This window comes from Vicugna pacos, unplaced genomic scaffold (genome assembly GCF_048564905.1).
Source record: "Vicugna pacos unplaced genomic scaffold, VicPac4 scaffold_105, whole genome shotgun sequence".
Taxonomy (NCBI): Eukaryota; Metazoa; Chordata; class Mammalia; order Artiodactyla; family Camelidae; genus Vicugna; species Vicugna pacos.
This window is the reverse complement of record NW_027328785.1, coordinates 990,408-1,006,730: the sequence shown is the minus strand read 5'-3', so window position 1 is coordinate 1,006,730 and position 16,323 is coordinate 990,408. Positions and strand designations below refer to the sequence as shown.

The 16,323-nt window shown below is 44.7% G+C and overlaps 1 long non-coding RNA gene across 1 annotated transcript in view; it reads left to right on the top strand.

The window, feature by feature from the left end:
* The first annotated feature begins 4,868 nt into the window (after window positions 1–4,868).
* The window catches only part of LOC140694845 (uncharacterized), a 53,886-nt gene continuing 42,431 nt past the window's right edge, over window positions 4,869–16,323 (top strand). Inside the window, exons 1-3 of the long non-coding RNA XR_012070489.1 lie at window positions 4,869–5,099; window positions 14,124–14,249; window positions 15,410–15,551. This is a non-coding gene — a long non-coding RNA (uncharacterized lncRNA). The remainder of the gene's footprint in view (window positions 5,100–14,123; window positions 14,250–15,409; window positions 15,552–16,323) is intronic.

Sequence of the window (16,323 nt, the reverse complement as noted above, 5' to 3'; positions counted from 1 at the left end):
GAGTCTGCGCTGGCCCTCAGAAGAGTGACACACCAGCCCTTCACTTGGGGAGGGGGCGTTGGTGTTCTTATTCATCAGCTTCTTTTCAATATGTGGTATCTGGCTCTGCAATGATAGTGACCAGCAGCTGACCCAGCATGGAAGTCTCAGAGTCCTTCCCGGCCAGGAACACTCCTGATTCTGTAGACTCTACCCTCTGCTGCTAGATCAGACCAGAACCTTGTTCAGCTCAGACATCCGGGAGGGAAAATACATACCCAGAGAGCATGGGCTCCACCTCGGGCAGCAGGACCCTTCCCGGGCTCTCCACATATCAGCCAGCCAGCTTTGTCCTGGGCTGTCTATGTGACCGGGCCCCCCAGGCCTCTGTCCTGCTCTTTCTTGAGGCAGATACCCATCCCCAACATGACTGCTCCACCTCCACCAGGCAGGATGGGGCCGTGTGGCTACCTGGATGGGATCTGAGTGGTGGCCCAGCCTGGAGGGGCCTGCCCAGGGCCTCCCTGTGTTACCTTTGGGTCTCTCTGGCCAAAAGGCCAGAGGTGCCTTGGGTGAGACCTGACCCAGTGCCGGCAGCGTTGGTAGAGACCCTCGCTGCCGGCTTTCCGGGGCCTGTGGCCTCAGGATAATGGAATGCAGCAGAACATGCCTCTGTCTCCAACCAGGTGAGCTGAGTAGGGACTTCTCTACAGAGTGGGTGCCTGGTGACTTCGGTTCCAAGTTCTGTTGGGCTCTATTGTCAGGGAAGTGAGGTCACTTCCTGGGGTCCACTTCTCCAAGCTTCCTCCTGACACAAAGCTCCTCAAGGGCCTTTCTGGGCTTCCAATCTCTCATTTCTCACTCCATGCCATGTCGACACACAGTGACACCAACTCAGCCCTCCCCCATAGCCCTGGGGAGGCCTGGATGCAACCAGTGCCGCAGCTCTGAAGACACAGCTGGGTTCAGACCTGGCTCCCCCTACTCAGCAGTGTTATCATCCTGGACAAGCCATGTGCCTCTCAGGGTCTCCCCTATCCCCCATCAGCACAGTGGGGATCATTCTGGCCCCTGCTTCCTAGAGAAGCCATCCTGTCTCTAGACCTAGAAACACCTATTGCATCTGTCACCCCCACGGGCTGGCATCACAGGGAGATCGTGCACAGACTCAGCAAAGGAAGGACCCCACAGAGGGCTGGCAGAGTGCAAAGCACACCCCACACAGGCCGGGGTCTGCCCTGGGGTCTGGAGAAAGTCACTTTCCTTGCTGCTTGCTTCCCCGCTCCCAGTCGTGAGACTGAAATTACATACAACTCTGACATCGTCCGCTCTGGCATACAACCTCCTAGGTCATTCTGTCATGTTGACATACAGGCCCAGTGTCCCATCTCGGCCTCTGTGGTGGGCTGCCCCACAATGGCTTCCTATTTTTTGCCTTCTGTTCCCACACCCTTGTGGGATCCCCACACCCTCCCCTGGAGGGTGGATCGACTTTGGGACCAGGTTCTGACACATAGACTGACTTGTGAAAATGTATGTGAGTTCCACTCATTACCAGCTCCAGTGTTCCTTCTCTCTGTCTCTGTCTCTCAGTGCCTCTCTGAGTTGTCTCTCTGTCTGTTTCCCTGTCTCCCCCTGCTTCTCTGTGTTTCGGTCTGTCTGTCTCTTTTCCTGTATGTATGTGTGTATATATTTATGTGTATATGTGTGTATTTATGTGTGTGTATTGTACGGGTCCAGGGCAGGTCACTTCTGAAAATCCCTTGATGACATATTGATTATTTTGAATTCATGTTACTGAAGAAACATTATCTTTGAAAATTGTGCAAGCACTTTGGTGGGATCTTCTCTAAGGCTCAGCACTGCTAGGGAAGGAATGCACCTGTGGAATTTTGATGTATCCTGCACCTTGTTCTGCCGGAGTGGAGCGTCCATTTGCTCTTCCTTCCAGAGTACCTCCTGGGGCCTCTGCCTGCTCACGTTGTCACCAGGGCTGGTTGTCACCGGGCTAAAGACCTGCCAGGGTGATGGTGGCCAATGCTGTCTCTGCAGTCTGTCTTTCTGCCTGTGTCCTCACCTGAGAGTTCGAGCATCTCTAGCACAAACCGGCCACATGCACCGCCTCTCGTTGGAACTGACTCTGTGTGTTTTGTTTCTTTTCAGAACACTGGGCTTCAAGAGCTTTTTGGACCACAGGGATGTGAAGCTTTTCTCCGACCTTGGGTCATGAGGAAAGGTTTTTCCAGGCTGTGGTTTGTCTTTACACCTGTCTTTCTTTTCCTTTGTTTTCTGCTTTTGTTTGGTTTTATTTTGCCACAAGAAGAGCTAAGCATCTCCCTTCTGGCTCTGGTTTCACACTTAGAACTGCAGTGCCTACCCCGAGATTATGCACAGAGTTACTAAAAGGGCTTCATTTGGTATGTCTCATCTTTAATCAATCTGGATTTTCCTCTCAAAATACAAAAATGCTAATTCACATGAAAACAAACAAGCTAAAATTTCACCCATCCCTACTTAAGATATGTGGGCAGACAAACAAAAAAAAAAGCCAACTTTTATATGATTCCATTGATAGGGAACCTCCAGGATAGGTAAAGACATAGAGAGAGAAAGGGGATTAGGGCTTGTCATGGGCTGGGGGACGTAGGACGTGGGGTGCACTTTGTATACAGGATTTTACTTTGACGAAGGAAATAGTCTGAAACCAGTGGTGTTGGTCTCACAGCACTGTGAATGCAATTAATGCTCCTTAAAGTTGCACAGTTTAAAATGGGAAAAGGCTAAACTTTATTCTTATATACTTAAAACAAAAATAGAATATAGTATAATAGAAAAGAAAAAAATCTGACTCCATAGAAGATCTGTCCTTTTGGCTTTAACCCTTTGCCCTCTTTTCTAGACTTAGTTTTACTAGCTCTGCACCTTTTGTAAAACAATGTTGCCTTTAGCCTTAAATATACAGGAGAGCCTACTTTCAAGGCTCAGAGTCCTTCTTTAAGGATATTAACACTTTTGCACTTGTATAAAGACAACAGGTTGTAGAATAGAAAACTACTTTTGTTTTGTTAGAGGATTTACAGAGGCACTATGACCTGGTCTACATAAACAGCTGCAAACCAAGATAATGGCGGACTAATATCTTGGAGAACCATGTCAACTTCAGGCTCCTTTTCTACTAAAAAGTGGAGGGGCTGTGGTTGGTTGTTGCAAACTTCTTGGTGTAGGAATTCTTTGTTCTTGGAATCCTTTGCAGCTGTCCACATGGGTCAGATCATGGTGTTTCTGCAAATCCTGCAACAAAACAAACTTTTTCTATTCTGCAACTTGTTATCTTTATAGGAGTGCAAAGTATTAATATCCTTAAAGCTCAGAGTTTTGGGAATAGGCTCTCCTGTTTATTTCAGGCTAAAGGCAACATTGTTTTACAAAAGGTGCATAACTAGCAAGTCTAAGCCTAGAAAACATGGAAGAGTGTTAAAGGAAAAGGAACAGATCCAATATGGAGTCAGATTTGTTCTTCTCTATTACAGTGACTTTTGGTGAGAGCTAAGTGGATGATTCCTGGGTGGGTCCTCCACTGTCCAAGGCTGGAATTCAGGCAGGATCCCTGCCAGATTCACCATGACTTTGGACCTAATCTACTGCAGAGAAAGTGACAATTATTGGATTAAAATTACCTCTCAAAATCCCTTCAATTGTCTGTAAACTATAACACAGCAGGGGATGTCTCATTGGCCAGTCAACTGCCAATCTCCCCTGATGCAAGGGACCAGCGTCGCGGCGAGATCCATGGTGGCCTGGCCAGTGCACCTTCCTACTTTGCTCTAAAGCTTTGGCTTCCTCACTTTGACGCCTTGACAGCTCCCTTCCCTCTTCCCTCTGGCCTGGTGTGAATGAACAAGTTCCCTGCACCCACCTGGGCTGAGACCAGGCCACGCACACAGCCCCATGCACACAGCCCACCATCTGCTGTCTACCCCTGGGCTCAAGTGCAAACTCTGAACTCCCCCACCCCAAACGTCCGCGTGCCCAATGGCTCCGCCTTAGGGGTCCAGATCACCATCAGTACCATCAACCACCCAAAGCCCAAGGCCAGTGCCTGGCAGCCTGGGATCAACCAGACCCATTGGGTCAGTTGAGGCACAGGCTGCGGGAATCAGGCTGCCAAGGCGGGAATTGGAACCACCTTCAGCCCAGCCTGCCTCACCCTGTAGCCTCAGACATTAACTATGAATGTGCACACTAGGCTGGATCCCCCACTGGTGGCAGTAGTCATCATTACTGGAGCCCGGATTTCCCCACCTCAACCACAGGGTGAGGGGTGGGGGAGTGAGTTCAGGGTAGGGGTGCACTCAGAGTGAAGGGGATCCCATGGTGAGGGGGTACAGGTTGAGAGGTGTGGGGCCCGATCAGATTGGAACTGACCTGGTTGAGAGGTGAGGGGGACAATTTCAGGATGTTGGGTGTCCTGTGCTGAGACATGAGGGGTAAGCTTGTGGGTGTAGGGGCCATAGGTTAGGACCTAGCAGGATGGAGTGCAGGGCAGGGACCTCGGTGTGAGGAGAAGGAGCCGTGTCTTCAAGGTCTGGTGGGAGACTGGGCCTGGCCAGGGGTGGGAAGGTAGTAACAGGGAGGAAAAGGTGAGCAGGGGAATTGGGGCTGGCGGGGTGTGGCCTGGCCCAGGGCAGTCGTGGTTCTAGTTCAGTGCCAGGACCCAGTCGGTGGCTGGGTGAAGGCTCTGGGGATGGACACCCGGCGGGACAAGCAGGAGGGCCCCCACCTGGCTCCTCCCGGCCCCAGCGGCCAGGGCCGGTAAAGCAGGAGACCCACCCGAGCAGTTTGCGCTGCGGGCGGGAGGAGGAGGGGCGCGCACGCGCAGACGGACAGACTCGCGGACGCCGGAACCCACCCAGAACGCGTGGAAGCTGGCTGCAGCCGGTTGCTCCTGGACCAGCTCCTGGAAGAGGAACATGGCCTGGGGCCTGGGCCGCCGCTTGCCCGCGGCTCGGCTGCCGCTGCCGGACAGTTAAGAGGGCGCTGGTAGGGGTGCGCTGCTCGGGGAGCCGGCGGGTGACGCCTGGGCTGTGCAGCTGAGGATGCGCCCAGGGAGGGGTGCGGAGGTGAGGTCCCGGCTGCGCGTCCCGTTGGGACCCTGAGGCGGGTCCCAGCCGCTGCTGTGGTTCGTGGTAACTCCGGTATTAGTAGTTCCTGAACACCGCATTTTTACAGCCGGTTATACCCGGGTTTAGGAGAGCAGGTACAGCCCCGGGAGGTGGGAGGTCGCCGGACGGCTCCGGAGCATCTCCTATTGGCCCTCAGATCATGGCCTGCTTCTGGGAGGCGGGTGCGGTGCGGTCGCGGGGCCTCGGATGGAATGGGGGCTGCCCCATGAGAGCCCCTGGATTTGCTTCCATCTTACCCGCGGCCTGACCTTGGGGGTGGCCTCTAAAGACCCAGGTTCGTGGGACTCAGGTTACAGGTCAGTCTACTCCTGGGAGGTGGGCTCGGTGTGATCAGTGTGCTGGGATGGCTGCAGCGGCAGCGGGAAATGGTCGCAAACCCCGCGCTCTCACAGGGCAGCCCCAATCCCGCCATCGCAGCCGCCACCTTTCCCTGACAGCACAGCACCGCCTTCCAGGAGCAGGCTGACCTGTAACCTGAGTTCCACGAACCTGAGGCAGCAGAGGCCAAGCTCAGGCCATGCGCTGGGGAGTTTGAAGCAAATCCACGGGCCCCCATGGTCAGACTCCATAACCAGCCATTGCCTTCGACCACACCGCGCCCTCCTCCAGGGAGCAGGCTGACCTGCTGACCGTGCCTGGAGGAGCAGAGGCCGAGCCCTTGACAGGCCGTGGGGAAGATGGGGGCAAGTCGACCAGCTTGCCAGGTCGCTGCCCATCTCCCTGCCGCTGCCCCAGGTTCGTGGATCACTTGTTTTCAAGCCAGTGGTTTCCTGAGAGGCAGGCGTGGTACAGACAGGTGGCGGGGGCTGCGGGGAGGGGTGCTGCCCCAAGGGAAGCAGGTGGACTTGCTCCCATCTCCCCCAGGGCCAGACCTGGGGACAGCCTCTGCTGCCCCAGGTTTGCAGGACACATGTCATGTCAGCCTGTCCCTGGGAGGAAGGCTGAGTGTACTTGGGGCAGCATCAGTGGCTGAAAAGTATTTTAGAAGTGGGCTCTAGCCCAGCATAACTAACTCTCCTTTCTTCTCTTGCTTCCTCAGTTGGTGGCTGTATCGGCTTTTTCATTATAGGTTATTGCTGGATAATGAACATAGGTTTCTGTGCTATATAGAAGAAACTTTATTTAAAATCTCTTTTTATATGTAGTGGCTAACATTTGTAAATCTCGAACTCCCCTTTCCCTGGTAACCTTAAGATTGTTTACTAAGTCTGCAAGTCTGTTTCTGTTCTGCAGATGAGTTCATATTGTCTTTTTCTCTCTTTTTTTAGATTGCACATATGAGTGGTATCGTTTGGTATTTTTCTGTTTCTGGCTGATTTCACTTAGAATGACGATCTCTAGCTCCATCCATGTTGCTGCAAATGGTTTTATTTTGTCCTATTCATGGTAGAGTAGTATTCCAGTATATAAATATGCAGCAACTTCTTTACCCAGTCATCTGTTACTACATTTAACTTGCCTCCATGTCTCGGCTATTGTATACAGTGGTGCTGTGAATACTGGTGAGCAGGTATCTTTTCACATTGGAGTTATTTCCAGTTATGTACACAGATGTGGAATTGCTGGGTCATAGGGTAAGTCTACTTTTAGTTTTTTCAGGGATTTCCATGCTTTCCATAATGACTACACCAAACTAGATTTCTACCAGTAGTGTAAGAGGGTACCCTTCCCACTACAGCCTCTCTAGCATTTATCATTCATGAACTTCTGAGCGATGGCCATTCTGACTAGTGTGAGCTGATTCTTCATTGTAGTTTTGATTTGAATTACGCGGTTTATTAGTGATATCGAGCATTTTTTCCTGTGCCTATTGGCCAATTGTGTCTTCATTGGAGAAATGCTTGTTTAGGTCTTCTGCCTATTTTAGGATTGAGCTGTTTGTTTTTTTGTTATTAAGTTGTATGAGCTGTTTATATATTCTAAATATTAAGCCTTTGTTAGTCGTATCATTTGCAAATATTTTCTCCCATTCGTAGGTTGTTGTTTCCTTTTGTTTTACTTATGGTTGTCTTTGTTGTGAAGAAATTTATGTGTTTAATTACATCACTTTTGTTTATTTTTTTCTCTTATTTCCATTGCCTTGGTAGATTACCCTAGGAGAATGTTGCTAAGATTTATGTCAGATAATGTTTTGCCTATGTTTTCTTTTAGGAGATTTATCATGTCTTGTCCATCTGCATCTTAAGCCTGTACTCAATATCTGTGCTTCAGTTTTGAATTTTGAGCTTCTTAGAGAAAACCTACTCTTAGCTCATACGTCAGATTCAACATGTCTAAAGCTGATTTCATAATCTTTCTTCTTGCAGCGTCTCCACTTATTCAGTGGGATAATCATTCTTCCGGTCTTAAATACCCAAAGGCTTGGAGTGGTCTTTGATTTATCTTTCTATCACCACCCTCCATATTTTGTCAGCTTCTTGAACTGTATGTTTTTGGTTTCAAGTGTCTATTCTGATTGCTGATACTCTGATGAAGAGCTTTCATCCCTGATACGTTATTTTTTACTTCTGCTGAATTCTTGGATATTCTCTCCCCCCCTTTCAGTCAACCTACATTTTTGGCTCTCCAACATCTAGAGTCAAGTCAAAGACTTAACACAACCAGATCTCAGTCAGGTAGTCTTGACCAATCATCATTTTGTACTTACCTTATGTGTTCCAATTATTATGTAAATTAGCCTCCTATGGTAACCTGTGCCTTATTAAAAACCAGGAGTCACCAGCCTTTTCCTATCCAGTCCTCAGTTAAAACAGATTACAATTGCCCTGAGAACTAGTTGGAGCCCCATCCCCTTCATAGAGTCTTCCCTATTTACTCCAAATACTTCTAGCTCCTCTTTGTATTCCTGCACTGTTTATGATCAGTAGCCTGTAATCTTGGCTTTGAGTACTGACTTGGTACCATCCCTGGGTGGTTTCCAATGTTTTTCCTCAGTTAGCTGGTAACTGGAGAAGACTACCTTGTTCAGCCTCCTTTATACCCCTCACCCTGCTTAGCATCGGACAAAACATGCATCCAGGCAGTGTTTACCTACTTTATTTATTCGCAGGGGTTGTGGTGTGGATTATAGCTAATAACTATTAATTCAGTGTTGCAATTTAAAAAAAAGCCAAGAAAATCCATAAAACTTTATCTCCATGTTCAGTTTAGCGCTTTACCTAAAAAGTTTTCTTAAGTCTGTGTTTACATTCACATAGTGTTCAGTGCTTGTACAGTTCCCTGAGGCAAGCAGGTGAGATGTCATTATGTTTGACTTTCACGTTACATTTCATATTGGATATATTTGTGCAATGACAAAACCTTCTTTTATAAGTAAACAGCCGGAAGCCCAGAGAGACTAAGAGCCTAACCCACGGTCACCTGGTTAGTGTTTGGCACAGGCCAGGACCACAGTTCACATCATCCAGCTGATCGCCTTCCAGTGCCTTTTCATTCCACTGCTGGGAAATGTAGCCCCATCAGCCAAACGGCCAAGTCACATTGCTGCCCCTTTACCTGCCAGTGATGGCAAGTGCTACAAATAGTGGCAAAGGAAAGGTCAGAAATAGGAGTGATAAAAGACATGGAAGTGCTGGAAATGGATCCTCAACCTCCTCCTCCCTACTTGAGCGCCTCACAAGTGTCCCACTCTGAGAGTGCTGTTCATTGTTTATAACATAGCCTTAAAATCAGACATCTTTTATAAGACATGCTTTTATCCTGGTCCCTTTCCTGCTAGTAGTCACCGTCATGGGCAGAAAGTGCCTGGTTATGTTCTGTTTGTCACATAGGTGGGAGGGAAAGTGGGAGAGGGAGTGGGTTGTACTGAAGCCGAGCATTTTACAGCTCTGTTGTTCTAGGACCAGAGCAGTTCCACTCTTGCTTTCATCACCTCTCCACCTCCGAGTCCCAGCCACACATTCCTGCCTGCTTCCCCACATGCCACGTCCTGGGGAAGGACAGAGTTTTGGGAAATGCCCCCTCCGCCCTCTGCTCTGGGATGTGTAGGAGTCTGCATTAACTTTTGAGCTGTTTTAGTAATTGGGTTTTCCATCTTTTCTAGACATCTCCTTTCCATCTCTGAGAAATTGGAGGTGTAACTTAACCATACATGGACTATACTAATGTATTCAGTGACATTAGTGTGATGTTGTCTGTAAGGTGTTCTGTGACTGGATAGGAGGTTTTTATTTCACAGGATGCTTCACATCCAATTCCAAAGGCCTACAGGCTGCAGGTGTAATCCAAGTTCTTACATGTCTGTAAGGTAGACATGAACATTATTTGATAATATGACCATATGTTCATAGATTACGGTTAGTCCTCCGGCTCTGTATCTAATGAAAGTTTAAATTCCAAACGCTTGAAGAAATTTTGTGGACCATGTCTTTTTGCCTGTAACCAGTTGCAAAAACTGAAATCACAACTCTACCACAAGCCACAGTGTTTCCCATTAGAGAAAGCCCTCTAATTTTACAACCTCTAAGTAATGCAGTGGTTGTTTGGGTGAGATGATGGATGACAGAGTATTTTTTGGGACACTAGAGTGGCATGACAAGTATTCTGGGACTGGTTACAGTTGAATCTCTACTTCCTATATCCTGGACTGATTACAGAGGCAATGTTAGTGCAGTAACCATCTTGTGTATGCAAGTGTAGCTAGGAAGACAAGAGAGAAAATAGAAGGGATATAAAGTAATGGAGGGACTTCATAGCAGTACAAATAGTGACTTTGACACCACCAGCTGATGACGTGAACTTGGCAAGAATTTGTGAGAATTGGTGGGTGTCATTGCAAGCAGGAGAGTCCTGCAGCTCTTGGGGTTAACAGGCAAAGGGGAGAGCAGATATGGTGGCTATCCGGGGGCTATTTTTGTCCTGAATGTGAAAATGTCCAGTCCCCTGTTCAATTTGGCAGCCACAACTTCACATGACTCAGGATATTATTTCCACCAGAAATCCATAGAAATATAAACAAGCTCTGTTTCCCAAAGTGTTTGTTCTCGATCTGAGATGATTGTCCTGTGGTGGTAGGTAAGTGGGCGATGGGCCCTGTTACATCACCCCCTTTCACTAGAAGTCTACCTCTCTGCTTTTCATCCTACTCCTAGAGGTGCTCTCATTCTGTTACACCTAGGCCTGTAAGACGGGCTTGCCTGAATCCTCACATGAAGAGGGATGGTTATGTGCAGTTTTAAAAATTGCTTGGGTCATGTGGTCCTTTGTTCCTTCCATTGGAAATCACTATTCCAGAGCAAATAGTATGCATCTATAGAAACTATATTGTTTGTAAGATGTCTTCAGAAGTTTTGCAGTAGGTTTAAATATTTGCTTTGTGATGGCATCTTGATTGTTTGAAGGAGGCAACCCTCACTAGGGGCATTGTGTGCTTTCGGTCTGAGAGTTCCTTTCCTGGCAGCAGAGTGTTCGTAGGCAGAGTTAGAAAGTTACCTGGTCTAAGAAGCCGAATTTGCCCGCAGCTGGGAATTGGCGGAAGAGTCTGTTATGGAAGGAAAGCTTTAGGATTATCTGGTAGCAGAGTTCTGGGATCCAAACCCTGGGAAACCTCAGCTTTTGTAGAGTATGTTCTGTAACAATAGGCTATAGGATAATTTTTACACTTGTTATGGGATGTAGAGTTGGGGAAAGACTTAAAAATGAAAGAACTTTAAAAGAGAATCTTTGAATATTTTAAAGAAGACAGTTCTCAGAATGAGAGCTTTTCTGGAAAAGACTAGCTCTTCACTTCACAGGGGAAGCAGGGAGCAGGTGTAACTGCACTTACGGTAACTTAAAAGGTAAACCTTACCCTCCCACTTAGCTGTTTCCTGGTGTAGTTTCATCTCCCACATCTGTAGTTATAGACCTGATGTGTCATTTTCTGGTACTCCATTCTGCTTCTTAGTGAGAGACTGACACAAAGTCACATAGCAATTGAAAAATTGTGCAAACGACTTTATTGTTAAAAATGTAGACCTGTGGCTGGGTGCTTCATTTGCAAGTGACTTTCAGTACAGAGAACACTGAAAAGAATGCAGTGTTATTTCTTTTTTTATTCCTTTAAGCCTTTGAAAAGAAGGTTTTCTTTGCAGAGTGTCTGGAGTACATCAGAACAAGCAGAAACTAAAAATGGCTTTAAGAAAGCTTCAGTATAGACGTTGCTTATAGTATGGTATCTGTCTTAAAGTTAATTCTTTAAAGCAGGAAGCTGTAACTCTCAATTTCTTAAGCAAATATAAACATTCTTGACTCTTATTGACATTCTTTGTGGGGTGAAGCTGCTTTTGCTTCCATTGTGAGCATTGAAAGGCCTTCTATGATACTCCTACCAGTCCTCAATATTTTATTTTCCCTCTGTTGTGAACTTGTTATTAAACTTGAAGCAGATATAAATATCATTAACTTGCTACATATGTAGATATTAAGTGTTACATAGTCAGAAAGTTTGTGTACATCACACGTATCTACATAATTCCCCCCTTTCCAACTGTGTTCCTGATGAAAGGATGGTGGGAAATGGCAGTATGGGGATATGTCTTACAGTACACAGTGTTTCCCCTCTTCCCTCTACCAGATCTGGATTTTCTTTCATCTTTCGGCTTCTAGACTTACTTGCTCTTTTTCTTAAGCCAGGTATGTCTCATCCCCCTGTGCACACAAACATGCGTACACACACACACACACACACACATATATTCTACCGTAGGGAGTAGCGTGCAGCATCCCATTCTCCCACTCCTTCTCTGGATCCACCCACTGGAGGCAGTGTCTTGCACGAATTCATTTGTAAGTTACTTTATAAAATTCGAGTGGTTGGGAAATAGGACTGATATCCACACCTAGTAGGCAGGCCCTCAAGGACAACTTCTATGGTTAATGCCAGGTTATCTTAATGTTTGAGTATCTGGGTTTCATGTCTTCCTCTACCACCTGTGTGACCCATGATTCCCACATTTCTGCCTCCCTCTAGACTTTTTCTCTCCAACTCTGAACTATTACAATCTTCTGCTGATTTGACATCTTCACTTGGAACTCTGATATCTTAAAATCAACATGTGTAAAAACTGAGCTCTTTGTCGTCCTACCCCCCAAACTGGTCCTTTCTGCAACATTCTCCATTCAGTTAGTGGAAACTTAATCCTTCCAGCTGCTTGGGTCAAAAAACTTGGAGTTATTCTGATTTTCACCGACATACCACATGAATTCTGTCAATAGATCTGGTTTAACACTGCCTTTAAAACAGATCCAGAACCCAGCCACTTCTCACCATGGCTCCTGCCTCCACTGCTGCTTCCCTGCCCTGAGCCACTGTCCTCTCCTCCTGCACAGCCCTTCTCAGAGGCTTCCCTCCTTTCATCTCTGAGCCGTTTTGACTATTCTCACCCGGCAGTCAAGTGAGCCGTGAAAACCTAAGTTAGATTGTGTCGTCATTCTGCAGTGCCTCCCAATTTCAATCCGGGTAAAAGCCACAGTCCTTGCAACGTCCTCCAAGGCCATACAGGATCTGCACTGACCCTTCTCCGCAGCTCCAGCAGTGCCCCCATTCTGGAACATGAGAGGTGCACGCTGGCCTCGGTGATGGTTATTCCGTCTACCTGGGACTTCTCACCTCCTAGTCTTTTTTCTAACCTCAGTCCTCAGTGTGGCCTGCTCTGGTATTTAATACAACATCACCATCATCCCATGCCCTAAACTCTCTTTACCTTGCCCTTTTTTTATTTTTTCCATGGTTCCTCTTTCTTAACATGCCACTTCCTCTGCCTCTCTGTTGTGTGAATTGTCATCTCCACCCCCCACCCCAGCTAGACTCCAACCAAGCTCCGTGAGGACAGGAATTTTGTTTTGTTTATTGATCTATTCCAAGTGCCTAGATTAGTCCTGGGTACATAGTAGTCTGTCAAAAATTATTTGCTAAATAATTTAAAATATTATAAAACTGAGTCATCATTTCAGGAACGGGTGAGGAAAGGAAGCTGCATGAAAGAATGGTACAGTAAATAATGATATTTGCCTGTTGTTCTTTGTGTGATATATATATATGTGTTTTAGTCTTAATTTGATATCCAGTTTCTTAATTTAATAGCTGTATTAAGGTGTAATTTACAGGCCATAAAATTCACAAATTATAATTGTACAAATCAGCCATTTTAGATATTTATAGAGTTGTGCAACTGTGTCCTCACAAAGTCCCCTTTTGTCCATCCATATGCAGTTCGCCCTCCACTCAGTGGCACCCTGATTTTATTTGTTTTTGTTTTTTTGGCAATCACATCTCAAAAGAATAATTTACACAACAGTACTACTATAGCTTTGCGCTTTTAGAAATGACACACTTAAATATGAATTCAGTTGTCATTGCTGAATGTAGGTAGCAGTATCAGACATCGGTGAGAAGAATGGACTTGAGTGTCAGACTGGCTGCAATCTTACCGAGCTCCACCAGTTACCAAGTTACCCAAATTATTTTCTGCCTCAAGCTCTTTATCTGTTATATGGGGGTAATAATAGCAGCTTACAGAGTTGTTGTGAGGATTAAGCAAACAGTGAAACAAAATTTAGTATAGTGGCCAGCTTATGTAATTACGTAAGAAATAGCCTTGCAGGTAGAAAGCAAAATTCAAATCAGTTTCTAAAGTATGTGTAAAATATGATCCAGTTCCTGCCTGGTTTGTAAACACGTATGCCTACTGCAGAATGTAAAAGCAGGCTAATTTCCAACAGAAAAGATCATTTCTTAGCATTTCTTTCAAAGATATATGCAAAATCATTTTTACTAAATTTCGGGTACCCATCTCTGAAAGAATTTTGACACCAGGGAGGTAATTATCTACTTTTTTGTTAAAATCATGCTGACCATCACAAAGTGTTCTGAATTATATTTTAGCATTTATGTTGGGAAATACTGTGAGACTTCTTCTAAATTAATGGGGGGGCATTCACTGTAGCTCTTGTAGCTGTTTTGTTGTTTTCTTTTATGTACAGATGCACAAAGCAGGTTCATCAGAAGCCTCTCAATTCCAAAGAAAATAACAGTGAAAAATATTGTACAGTGACAGTGAATCCTTGGCATATGAAGAAAGATTGTAAAGTCCTGAATGAATTAAGAAGGTATTGTTACATTAACATACATGTAACCATGGCTCTCTTACCTTTATTTTTCAGTTTATAATGAAGATACTCCCCACCCGTCAAGGTTGCTTTGTTTGATACAGGGAATTTCTAAAGCCTTTTCTGCAAGTTTTTAAAATAAGTAACAGAAGGTAATTTATCAGAAGTGTGAATGGTGTAATCTGCTCTGTCTAGTATAGTAGCCACTAGCCACATGTGGCTATTTTGAATTGAGATGTTCTATAAGTGGAAAATACATAATAGATTTTTAAGACTGCATACAACAAAACTAATGTAAAATATTTATTAATAAGTTTTAAAAGTGTCAATCACACTTTTTAAATGATAGTATATTGGATACTTTGGGATAAATATAATTATTACTGGAATTAATTTCACTTGTTCCTTTTTATTTTCTAAATGGTATTACTGGAAAATTGTGACTTACACTATGTTTCTATTGACAGATCTGGCTTCTAACTTATTGCAAATAATATGAAAAGAAAACTTTGATGAAAAATTTTGTAATTGAATAGTTGATTTACATCATAATATTTTCAGGTGTGCAACACAGAGGCTCAACATTTTTATAGATTATATTCCATTTAAAGTCACCATAAAATAATGGCTATATTTCCCTGTGCTGTATGATGAAGCCCTGTAAGCTATCCAATTTATACATAGTAATTTTTACCTCTCAATACCCTACAACTTTCCTGCCTCCCCTCTCCTCCTTCTCCCCATTGGTAACCACCAGTTTGTTCTATGTACTTGTGAGTCTATTTCTGTTTTATTATAGTAATTAATTTGTTCTATTTTTTATATATACATATAAGTTAATACATAGAATATTTGTTTTGCTTTCTCTGACTTATTTCACTATGCATAATACCCTGTAGGTCCATCCATGTTATTGCAAATGGCATTATTTTATTTTTTATGGCTGATCAGTATTCCATTGTGTGTGTGTGTGTTCATGTGTGTATATCTGTGTGTATATATATGCATATATGTGTATATATATATATAGTATACCACAACTTCTTTATCCATTCATCTGTCAGTGAACACTTGGGTTGTTTCAGTGTCTTGGCTATTGTAAATAGTGCTGCTGTGAACATTGGGGTGCATGTGTCTTTTTGAATTATATTTTTCTCCAGAAATATACCCATGAATGGGATTGCTGGATCACACGGAAGTCTATTTTCAGTTTTTTATGGAAACTCTATACTGTCCTCCAAAGTGGCTGCACAATTTACATTCCCACCAACCGAGTAGGAGGGTTCCTTTCTCTCTTAAAAGGTAAAAAATTCTCTAAATTTATATACTTTCCTTACAGTTTAGGACACAATTTGGCAAAAGCCAGATAGAATTTGATAGGAGTAAATACAGTATTTTTTTAAATGTCCATGCATTACGGATAGATATGTTATTGATGAGTTGGTTCCCTACATTTGTAGATGCAGAAGTTTTTATACCTTCATAGACATTTCAGTCTAGCAGAGAGAAAAATTTCTTTGCATTTTGCTGAACTTGTCCGGGTGGCTTTATCGAATATGGTCCAGGCCTCCAGAGGTGAATACACATCCAAACTGAAACATTTGAATGTCTGCAAGATTTTAAGAGTCCAGAATGTCAGATCTGGACTATAAATCTGGTAAATGACATCAGTGAGTGGACTCAAGAAAACTCCATTTGAGTGCAAAACCTTTCATAAGCCAAAAAAGGCATTGAAATTGTGGCAAAGCCAGAGACTTGTGTGTGCCACATATGGCCACAAACCCATGGGGACAACCACAGGCGTCCTGGAGTGCCAAGGGAATTCCATGTGAGGAGTCCAGCACTCACAGGAATCCAATAAGTCCCTGCCAGCCAGAGCAACTTCATTGCTACTGTGCTGTTTTGAGCAAATGTCTTTTCAACAGGTTCAAATTGGTTTGTATTTTTTTTTTACATTTTTTATTGATTCATACTCATTTTACAGTGTTGTGTCAAATTCCAGTGTTCAGTACAATTTTTCAGTCATTCATGGACATATACACACTCATTGTCACATTTTTTTCTCTGTGATTTA